Raw genomic sequence first — 12,020 nt, 5'->3', positions numbered from 1 at the left:
TTTAGAGACAAGGCATACGTTTTTCAGTTTCTGTTCACTATTGGGAAGAAACAGGCATCAAGCACTGAGCTCACGATAATAAGCATTTTTGTTGTTTAAACTTTTCTTGATCTGACATGTACTTGAAATATTTTGCTAAACACTTAATGATGACAGAGGCACGTTTAACAAGACAGACATGGGCATTTCAGCAGGATATTTAAAATATTGTAAACTATTCTTCAAATGCTTGATGCAAGCCAATAACCATCGCATATTATATCAGTTGTCATGGTGTTCAAGTAATGTAGCATGACTGCATGCAATCTTGACAAAATTATTGATACTGTAGTAGCAGCTACTGTCAAACATCTGACAGTTTATTCCAATACTTACACTTGCTTTAAACTTGGTTTACAATAATTTACTTCACGCATTCATACACAATCGATCATAATGCGTACCTTAAATAATGGGGGGGGGGGGGGGGGTTCACGCACAAAAATGTCTTGTATGCAAGCTTCTCTTCAGGGCACGTGCACGCAACTACACAAATCGGAAACTGAGCTGTACACTCCTAAATATTTCACGATTTCCATTTCATGAACACACTTCACAACACCGGACAGAATCGCTCAAATAGGACACAGTCCACAGAACTTCACCACAGTGCTACACACAACGGCACTCGTACGGCGTTGCGCATTACGAATGACAACAATGACGGGCAATAAAACTTGCCCATCATTATCGTAGCAGAAGCTAACGCTCGCAAGCGTTCAAAATTTATGCATACTATTTGCTACGACGAACGGCACGCACAGAACACACCCGACGCTTACACTTGTTGCGATGATTACAAACTTTTCGCTTCGGCGCGCGCTACACGCATACCCTGCTTTAGCTGGCCCGGTATAAAGCGTGACATTTTTCGCTATTGCCGTTCTTACGGCGTCTGTAAAATGGTGAAATCAAGGGGTGGCAAACCGCCCGGGCTGATGAAACAGATTGCAAGTGAGCATCTGTGGCAAGTGACCAGGGGTAGACCTAGCCACTCACTTTAGGGCGGCCGGAAGCATAAAGTAACATTGGACAAGGGGGCGCGTGGTCGTGACTTTGTTTTTACTAGCAGAAAAACCGCTTCGTAGCATAAATACTGTTAATGAATGCTCACAGTGGTTCGACTCATTTGTCCTAATTGCTGACAGGAGGTGGACAACGAGCACTGAAGTGAGGAGGGGTGCTGACACAGGCTTTAGAAGTAGCGATTGCCCTTACCCCCCCCCCCCCTCTGGATCTGCCACTGCAAGTGACCACCTGCAATTTAATGAGACCTTTTTTCAGAAGTAAGCCGGGGTTCATTCACCTGATAGTAGTCGTTGATCACTTTTCGAAGCGGGTGGAATTGTTCCCTCTTCGGAAGATGACAGCACGAGCGGTGCTTGAGAAGCCACAGGAAGTGTTTTGCCGGTTCGGCTTCCCGGAAATGCTTATCACGGTTAGCTTCTTTAAGGCCTGTTTTAATAAAGAAGTCGACGCCGCCCAGTCTGCTGCCAGTGTTTCTTTTTTTAAGTGTTCATGTGTGTTTTATGTTTTTATGTTTCTTTTGTCTAATATTCAGTGTTCATTAGCATTTATTTTATTATATTATATATGTATATATATATATATATATATATATTATATGTCTTTATTTTTTAAGCGAGATATTGAGTGTAATTTTTGGTTTGTTTACACTCTTTGTGCTGTATTTCGTACCGGCGAACTTGAACATTGGTGCTTATGCAGGGAGCGAGGAACGAAGGACGCTTTGTGCCTTTGCTCGTGCAGCCGTCGGCGGTGTGTGTGTGTGTGCATGCTTCTTTGCGTGTGTACAAGCGTGGCGCTTCTATGCGTGCCCGGGAAAAGTGCACGTCGTGGCTTTGTCCCATCAACGTGGACACTAGAGGTGCTCAAGGCCCCGACCTGCTGACGTCAGACAGTTCGGCTGTGCCCTATTCTCGGCCATCGCCGAGAACCCCTGCTGCCCCTTCCACCTTGGCTCTTGCGCGAGGCGAGCTGACAGCAGCTATATAGTGCCTAACAACACCAGGCCGCCTCACAGCCGAGTCCAGTTCGGCCTCTCTGATCCCTGGAGAGGCCCGGCTTCCCAACAACGTCCCAGCTCCGTCATCGAGCCAGAAATTCGGGGCCTCCGAACCACCACCAAAGCAGCGTTCGTCGGACTCACAGACTAATCAACAGCAGCCACGAGCCATCAGGGAACCCCTTTCGGTCATCAGCGTCGGGTATATAAGCAGCTTCACTGGTGACGTCACTCCCCAGGCTCCCGTGGTGGCGCTGACTGGATCCAGTGTTATGCGGCGGTAGCTGTAATCTGCACTGTCAGTCGCTGTCGTAATAGCCTCTGTAGCTGGTCGTTGCGTGTCCGAAGTTGGTGCCGCCGATACGACGGATAGCAGTAGTGCCTGAAAGCACAATAAAGAACGCATGTTCAGAGCTCTGCCGACTGCGGTTTCGCCGGGCCCACTCTTTCCACGCCTCTGATCTTGCAGATGGACATCGCACCCAGCGGACATTGTCACGCTCTATTGCCCCTCCACGCGGTGAACCCAATACCGCCTTAGCACCACGAACACTAGCCTTTTTTTCCTGTGCTCCCTTTCGTAAAGTTATTTATACTGTCATGTATTTATTTTGTTATTATAGTGGATAAGAAAGACGTTGATACCATCAGCTCAACTATCATCAACACAAGAAAAAGGCACGAGATCGGCGATCGAGCACCGTCATCTGGGTCTGCCTGCGTTCCTTTCGAGCTATAACCCGCTTGCTCAGTTCCTTCAATAAAACCCCTTTACATTTGGTGGATCGTGCTGGGTAACTACATCACCTACACCCTGGAACTCCGATCTCGCACCCTGCCGTCAACCATGCAAGTTGACGCTGCCCAACAGGCACCTCCTGCGGCCGCTACTTTCCCCGGCCCGGTTCACCAGCGAGACCCCCCAATCTTTTCGGGCACCGAGACCAGGACGTTGAGGACTGGCTGTCGTCCTACGAAAAAGTCAGTGGACCAAACAGGCGGGATGACGCTGCCAAGTTGAACACTGTCAACTTTTAGTTGGCTAATGTGGCAAATCTGTGGTACACAAACCACGAATCGGAGTTCGAAAACTGGGCCGCTTTCAAGCAGACAATATCCTTGATTTTCGATCACCCAGCCGTGCGGAAGTTGCGCACCGAACAACGCCTGCGTACACGAGCACAAGAACCTGGCGAAACGTTTACCGCTTATATCGAAGATGTTCTCGATCTCTGCAGGCGCGTAGATGCCGCAATGAGCAAAAGTGCCAAGATCCAGCACATTATGAAAGGTGCCGATGACGACGTATTTCAAATGCTCCTAGCGAAGTCTTCTGGTACAGTGTCTGAAGTTGTAATTCTGTGCCAGAGCTACGACGAATTGCGACGGCAACGAGCTCTTACCCGTCGTCCATTTCAGCCTAATTAACCAATCACTCGCTGCCCTGGACGTCGTGCCTGACCACTCCCGCCTTCTAGCACAAATGAAAGACTTTGTGCATGAGGAGGTCACACGTTAGCTTTCCCACCTGCCGTTTTGTCAGCGCCAAGAGCTCCCGCAGCCGTAGCAAGAGCGACCACTGACCCCGTTAGCTCCCATGTTCCGACATAAGCTTCAGGACCAGATTGCAGAGACTATTCCAGTGCCCTTTCAGCAGCAAGTTGTCGCTGCGCCTCTTACTTACACTGGCGCAGTAAAGAGGCAGCAGCCACACCAGCCCTCGCCGTTCAATGGACTGCCGCGTGTCACCGCTGCTACTCAGTCTTCTGTCGCATGGGCCCCTCCCCTTGCTACCACAGCCCCGACTCAGCCGTATGTCGCATGGGCGGCGCCCCTCGCTGCAAATGCCTGGCGAACGCGTGATAACCGGCTGATCTGTTTTGCATGCGGTGGCCCTAGCCATATCTCCCGATACTGACGTCGTCTCGTGCCCGGCTACACAGGCGCCCGATCACGGAGCAACTACATGGACCGACCCCTTTTTGGGTATGAAACTTCGGATCATCAGTCAAGCACGCCTTTCCGTGACTATCCGGCAACTTCGTCTCGCCGTTCGCCTCCACCCAATCGTCGCTCCTTGTCACTCATGCGTCCCCGGCCAGCCCCTAAAAATGAGGGAAATTAGCCGTCGCAGTTCCGAAGGCAAGAGCTGCGCTGTCGAAACGTTCAAGTCCTCGCACTTTGCCCTCAAATATCGTCAAAGTTTTTGTAGACGGCACCCATGCATACGCTCTTGTAAATACCGGTGCCGTTGTGTCTGTTATAGATGCCAAACTTTGCCGCAAGCTCCGAAAGGTGACCATGCCGCTTGATATGATGTCCTTATGTGCAGCGAATGGAGAACCTGTTCGACCTATATCCACCTGCACTGCCCGACTCGCAATTGCGGAGGACCACTACATTGTTGAGTTTTATTGTCTTTTCCTCCTGCTCTCATGACATAATACTTGGCTGGGATTTTCCATCGCGTAATCACGCCGTTATAGATTGTGCCCGTTCCGAACTTGAACTGCTTCCGTTGTTCGACCAGCCCTAGGACCACACGAATCGAGCCGCACACAAGCTAGTTGTCAAAGAAGATACTGACATTCCAGCGACAACATCTGTTTTGCTCCCTGTAGTCTCCGACGGCATGCGTGATGAATTAGCATTTTTTGAGCCATCAAGCCTCTTTCCAAGTCGGAAACCACTTCTGCTCCCTTATTCAGCCCTCGCAATTTGTAATGGAGCCAGTGCTATCTACCTTGCCTATCCCTTTCCACATACCATCAAACTGTTTAAAGGCGAATCTCTTGGATGCCTACAGCCCATTGATAATAGACAAATTTTCGCCGTGCAGCAAGAATCATCGCAAAGTGACCTTGCCGCCGTCAGTGCTATTAACCACTCTGACTTACAGGCTTCGAAAGTGTTCGATTCGGCGATCGCAGACGGACTGTCACCATCTGAACAATCTGAACTCCTCCAACTGCTGTACCAGTACCGCGAATCTTTCGATGTTGTTCAATCTTCACTTGGCTGCACTTCTACTACTCTGCATTACATAGATACCGGCTTCCATGGGCCATTACGACAACGACCATACCATGTCTCTGCGGCGGAACGCCAAGTTATTACCGAACAGGTGGACGATTTGCTGCAACGCGGCGCCATTCAACCTTCACAAAGTCCATGGGCCTCACCTGTAGTGCTCGTTAAAAAAAAGGATGGTTCCGTTCGCTCCTGCGTGGATTACAGAAGCGAGGATTACCGGCGCCTAAATAAGATCACTCGAAAAGACATGTAACCTTTACCCAGGATTGACGATGCCCTTGATACTTTACAAGGTGCCGAGTTTTTTTCATAATTAGATTTGCGCTGAGGGTACTGGCAGGTCCCTCTTGCAGACGCCGATCGACCAAAAACAGCCTTCGTGACACCCGATGGTCTATATGAGTTTATTGTCATGCGATTCGGCCTCTGAAACGCGCCTGCCACCTTCGAGGGCATGATGGACTCGGTTCTTTGGAGTTTGAAGCTGCAAATATGTCTCTGTTATCTTGACGATATTGTCATCTTTGCGCCAGACTTTGCGACACATCTCGAGCGCCTGAAACACGTCCTCGCGTGCCTGAAGAATGCTGGCTCCAACTCAACCTCAAAAAGTGCCACTTCGCTGCTCGGCAACTTATGATTCTCGGGCACGTCGTATCAAAGGACAGTATACTTCCAGACCCGGCTAAATTACGTGCTGTTGTTGACTTCCACAAACCAACGACTATGAAGCAGTTACGGAGCTTCGTGGGGTTATGCTCCTACTTTCGCGGGTTCGTGCGCAACTTCGCCTCTTATCACTGCGCCTTTGACCGAACTTCTAGGCAGGGCCACCGATCTTTCGTCATGGTCTTCTGGGTGTGACCAAGCCTTCTGTACTCTTCGTCATCTTCTCACTTCACCACCAATACTGCGTCACTACGATCCTACGGCGGCAACTGAGGTCCACACCGACGCCAGTGGTGTCGGCCTTAGTGCGGTTTTCGCGCAACGCAAGCCTGGATTCGCTGAGTATGTCGTCGCCTACGCCAGCAGGACTCTCAACAAGGCTGAATCGAACTACACCATCACCGAGACGGAATGCTTGGCGATCGTTTGGGCGCTTGTCAAGTTTTGCCCATACCTTTATGGCTGCACTTTAGCTGGTTGTCTTCGCTCAAGGATCCATCGGGTCGTCTTGCCCGTTGGGCTCTTCGACTTCAAGAATATGACATCCGCATCGTATATCAATCCGGCCACAAGCATACCGATGCTGATGCACTATCACGATCTCCCCTATCCCCGGAAATGGCGTCTGTTTCCTCGGATAACACGTTGTCAGCTCTTGACGAAGACACCATCTCTTCTGCACAACGCAACAACCCATGGATCGCTTCGCTTCTTGGCGCACTATCCGAGGCACCGACACTTCCAACCACTCGAACCATGCGCCGCCAGGCTCCACGCTTCAGTATTCGGGATGGCCTCTTGTACTGGCGCAACTATTCAGCAGATGGTAGGAAATGGCTACTAGTCATTCCCTGAACGCTGCGCTCTACTATCTGCGCGTCATTTCATTCTGACCCACAATGTGCTTACGCTGATGTTTTCAAGACCTATAAGCGTTTATGAAAAAGGTATTACTGGCGTGGAATGTTTACCTTCGTCCGCCAGTTCATTCGCGGTTGCCACGAATGTCAGCAGCGGAAAAACCTGCCACATCCTGCAACAGGTTCATTGCAGCCCCTTCCACGCACAGACCGCCCATTCGACGGTGTAGGAATTGACCTCTACGGACCACTACCACTGACAACAGCAGGCAACCGATGGGCTATCGTGGCTGTGAATCATCTTACATGGTATGCTGAAACTGCTGCTCTCTCCACAGCTGCAGCACAAGACGTCGCAACTTTTATACTCAATCATTTTGTGCTTCGTCATGGTCCTCCTCGCGAACTCCTCAGTGACCGAGGGCGTGTTTTCCTCTCCGATATCATTCAAGCACTTCTTCAACAGTGCCATATTGTACACCGAAAGAGTACTGCCTATCACCCACAGACGAACGGTTTGACTGAGCAGTTTAATTGTACTCTGGGGGACATGCTCGCGACGCATGTTGCTTTTGATCAAACAAACTAGGACCTCGTTCTTCCATTTGTGACATACGCGTATAACACCGCTACGCAAGTCACTACCGGGTTTTCCCCATTTTTTTCTCCTGTACAGTCGCCAACCATCCCACACCATCGACACTTTACTGCCATACTCGCCAGATCCCTCCGAATGCACGCCTGCCTCGGAAGCCGCTCTTTACGCAGAAGAGTGCCACAAGCTAGCCAAGCGGCTTACTACAGCCGACCAACAGCGCCAGAGCAGATCCGTGACGACGACCATCGTTCTGCACCAACATTTAGTCCTGGAGCACTTGTATTACTGCATGTACCGCTCTACGCCCCTGGTCTATCACCCGAGCTACTCTCTAATTATTATAATCCCTACCGCGTGGTCGAGCGTACCTCAGCTGTGAACTACGCCATTGAACCCCTCCCACCACCAAGCGACCGTCGTCGGCGTGGACGTGATATTGTTCACGTAAACCGTCTCAAGCCCTACTTCGACCCGCTTGTCCCCACGTGTTAGATTGCCAGGATGGCTTCAACTTTTTCGCCGGGGGTAATTATAGTGAATAAGAAAGACGTTGATACCATCAGTTACACTATCATCAACACAAGAAAAAGGCACGAGATCGGCGATCGAGCACCGTCATCTGTGTCCACCTGCGTTCCTTTCGAGCTACCACCCGCTTGCTCAGTTCCTTGAACAAAAACCCCTTTACATTATTAATGTTTTCTCTTTTGTCGTAATTTTTAGCAGCAGTTTACAGGGATGGGCTGAGATTAGCTGTTGCTCATAGCAGTGTCATTTCAACTACATGGGTGACGTTCGGCTGCCTTTGCAGACCCGTAAAGGGGAAATTTAGAAGAAGGGAATGCGGGAATCGAGGCTAGCCCACCGCCTTTGCGCGGACTTTGCCGCCTCTTTCTGCGTTCTCATGTCCCGACATGGCTCCCCTCCTACGCAGTCTGCAGTGCTGGGAGAGCATAGAGTGACGCTTAACCTCTCTCATGTCGACTGTGGCGCCTTGCGCGGAGTCTCCCGAGACGTTTCGCGCCCGCGCGTCGTGAGTGAGTCCGATCTCTCCGGGATGACTCAGGGTGAGCACGCATTTCTTTTCCTTCCATCGACTCCTATTGTTTGAGGCTCGTCGGACTTCGCTAACGGTGCCTCGCACCCGCAGCGAACGCTCATCTTTTGTTGCCCCTTATGAACGCAAGGCCGAAGAGCAGTGCGGTGTCCTAGTGTGTGGTCAGACTACACCGACCCGTATCTTTCCGAAGCCAACGTGAGTGCATTTTCGCTCTCACTCGAGCAACCAGCCCCTTTGTTGATCAATGAAAAGCTTGTCGTACCGACGTAAAAGTGTTGACAGGCGAGCCTTCTGTGTATCATCGAACGGAGTCACACAGGCGGCCAAAGGATGTAGTGCCTCTTCGTGTCATGTTGGTCGATCCAAACAGGGGTTTTGAGCCGACGAGCGCAGAACACCAGAGTAAGACACATAGGTTTGCACGGGACACAGTTTGTGCCGTGCCGATAGTTATAGCGCGAGAACAGAACAACGACACAGAAACAAGAAGGACACGAGCGCTATTTGCCTTTGTGTCGTCGTTCTGTTCTCGTGCTATAACTATCGCCATGTCATACCAACTAGTCCAAGCTGCCACACTTCGTGTTGTGCCTCTCGTTCCCGAATGGGACTGTGAGAGGAATGCGTTGAGCAGGGGCTTGGCCTCAAACTCTGCACAGGGCATGTTTTCGACGCTTCTGCGGCAAAGGCGACAATAAGCGCTGACGAGCTGATGAACAGCTTGAGTTGGCAAAATGGGCCATCTCGATAGCCATTCGCAATGTACACAACGATCCCGGCTCTAAGAAGAAAGTCCCGACCGAGAATCACTGGAACATCGTGCCCTGGAAGATGAACAAGACGGCAGCGTCTAATTCGATCTCCCTATCTGACAGTCAACCTTGCAGCGCCTGCCGAATGGGCCACGCCTTTCGTAAGGGTGAGTGTCGTTCCGCTGTCCCGCAAGCGCACTAAGTGCTTCTAGAAGTGGGACACCTGTTCACCGAACAAGAAAGCTCTAGTGCCCATGTCCAGCAACGCCCAAAATTCACGGCCGGATTATTTACCGGAATGAACAGCGCGTGTGCATCAGCAAGAAAAGTGCCTGCCCTGCATGCCGAGGAAAGAAGCAAAGGTTTGGTCGCTCGTGCATTCAGGAACGACCCGCTAACCCGTTTCCCTGCCTCGCAGAAGGCCTGGATCCGGTGCACTCCCTTACTATGTGCCCTCGTTCACGGCGGCGGTAACAGTGCACTTCATTACGGTCTGTTTACCCATGATTTATTGATATGCGAGGTTTAACGTCCCAAAACCACCAAATGATTATGAGAGGCACCGTAGTGAAAGGCTCGGGAAATTTAGACCAACTGGGGTTCTTTAACGTGCACACAAATTTGAGCACACGGGCTTACAACATTTCTACCTTTATCAAAAACGCAGCCGCCGCAGCCGGGATTCGATCCCGCGACCTGCGGGTCAGCAGGGTCTGTTTTTCCAGACGGAGTAGCCTCTAGATGTCGTGATCGGCTCGCTACGTTATCACAGGATACGTTTCTGCGAGCCTCAACTCCCATATGTTGGGTCGGAAAGCGTCCCTGTGAGGAGGTTGCAAGTGGTGCAGCGCAGGCTGCCCGCCTTTCAAGCGTGTAAAGATCAAGAGCGCAATCGCTCAATTCCCACGCACAGCTGGTTTCAGACACGAAGGTGGCTCCGCAAGGCTGTTGCCAGTGGGGAAGGGTCGTGGCCCCTCTCCAAGCGCAGCGCAGCTCAAGGGCATCGCTGGCTGGTGGCGGCGGGCGATAGGCACGCCCAGCAAGGTCGCCTTGAATGTGCTTTGCCTCGGCGGCCAACTCCTCCAAATCCTGGAAGCAGCCGCTGTACAGGTATGCCGAAAAATTCAGATGTGCCTACCCTATCACCTGTTCGACGCGCTCCTCGCTCGAGGCTCAGCAATAGAGTTAAGTTCATCCATCACACGTACATACTCCTGTAAAGGCTCGTGAGGAGCTTGTGTATAGAGCTCGAGCTCTTGCCGCATCCTACTTTTGTAGTCAGCAGGTAGGAATTTGCGCAAGAAGCCCTCACGAAACTTCTAGAGCGTTGCTGCCCGATAGCCGGTAAGTCGATACCATCTCCCCGCTGTGTCAGTCAGTGCAGCTGGAACAACGCGTTTGAGCACCACCTGATCATTCAAACCCATTGTCCTCTGATAACGAGACAGGAGTCTAGGTAATCTCGGGGGGGGGGGGGTGAGCAGATCACCGTATCCGCTGTAGGTTGGCACAGGCAACATAACATCAGGGTGATCGCTTTTCGGACTAGCCAAAAGCGTTTCACAGCTCCCAAGGGTAATTGTATCATCTGCACGGCATTTTGTAGCAACGTCTGCGTCTTCGCACCAGCTTCGCAAGAAGCCATTGGTGCGTTAGCGGCGCGGTCGAGTGAAAGAGAGAAGTCTCCCAGCTCAATCAGCGAACGGTTTCCAACAGACCACCGTCCTGCGCGCCACTGCCAGAGCAAAAGAGGCTCCTTGAGGGATTCGCCTGCTGTCGAACGTAATGCGCACTTGGTGTGGCTACCGTCGACAATTCAGGCACCTGCTCAGCGTGCGTTAGAAATGTCGCTTGCACGGCTGACGGCGGGCAAAAGTTGGCGAGGGCCAAAGCCTGCGCCCCGTCAATTCCGCAGGGAATTCCGACTGCGAGCGCTGTGCCGACGAACTGCCATGCATGCCGAAGGGCACATTAGCAGTCAGAGGCACTTGTGTGTACCGTTCGGGTAGGGCAAGAGGCCCATTTGAAATGACGCACCATCTCCAAAGGGAGCGGATAGGCGGGTCGTGTCTTCACCGCAATAGAGAGTGCCGACACGGACGGGTGCCGAAAGGTTCCCGTCAATAAAGGCAATAGCCTCCTTGTGCAATGCGGCATCCGCTAAAAAGTACAACAGACAAAAATCCCACGAAGGAGACATGTTGCGACGAGCCCGAATCGCGCAGGCGAACTGACTCTCTAAGAGCAATCAAAAGCTTAGAGCTTTTGATGCCGCGTTGGGCGCCAGTGTAGTGTACACGTATCCCGAAGGAGTTCGACCACTAGCGTGGGTCTGGTCTTAGGGAGCCGCAGGGAATGCGTTAACCATCCCCCTGGCGAGAACACAGTACTGCTCAACGTCGCAACACTTTATTGTCTGTGGCAACACCAAAACCCAGTACAGAGCCCGTTGCAAATGCGTGGCAGGAAAGCAAAAGGGCTTATTCACAACGTGGGCAAGAGCTACTACACAGGAGTGCCGCGAGCACGTCTTCCTGGGCAAAAGTTATTCACAGTGACACCGGGACAAAGGGCCTGGTGGCTCGAGCGAGGGAAAAAATGCACTCGCGTTGGCTTTAGTGAGATACGGGTCAGCACAGTTTGACGACGCACTAGGACGCTGTACCGCTCTTCGGTCTAGCGTTCACGAGGGGCAACAAAAGGTGAGCGTTTGCCGTGGGCACGAGGCGACATTGGTGAAGTCCGACGAGCCCCAAGCAATAGGAGTCGACGGACGAAAAAGAGATGCGTGCTCACCCTCAGTCGTCCCGCAGAGATCTGACTCACTTCCAATGCGCGTGCTCGAAACGTCCCGAGACGCCGCACACGGCGCCACAGTCGACATCTGCTACCGAGTGAGCGGGGTTAAATGTCACTCCTCGCTCTCCCAGTGCGGCATATCGCAGAAGAGAGGAGAGTAATGTTGGCACATGAGAACGCAGAA

At 51.7% G+C, this 12,020-nt stretch overlaps 1 protein-coding gene across 4 annotated transcripts in view; it reads right to left on the bottom strand.

Moving 5' to 3' along the window:
- Positions 1-12,020, bottom strand: part of LOC119161075 (uncharacterized) — a 193,920-nt gene that overhangs the window by 120,324 nt on the left and 61,576 nt on the right. The window lies entirely within an intron of this gene.

This window comes from Rhipicephalus microplus, chromosome X (assembly GCF_043290135.1).
Source record: "Rhipicephalus microplus isolate Deutch F79 chromosome X, USDA_Rmic, whole genome shotgun sequence".
NCBI lineage: Eukaryota > Metazoa > Arthropoda > Arachnida > Ixodida > Ixodidae > Rhipicephalus > Rhipicephalus microplus.
Note: the sequence above shows the minus strand (reverse complement) of the source record. Positions and strands in the feature narration are given on the sequence as shown.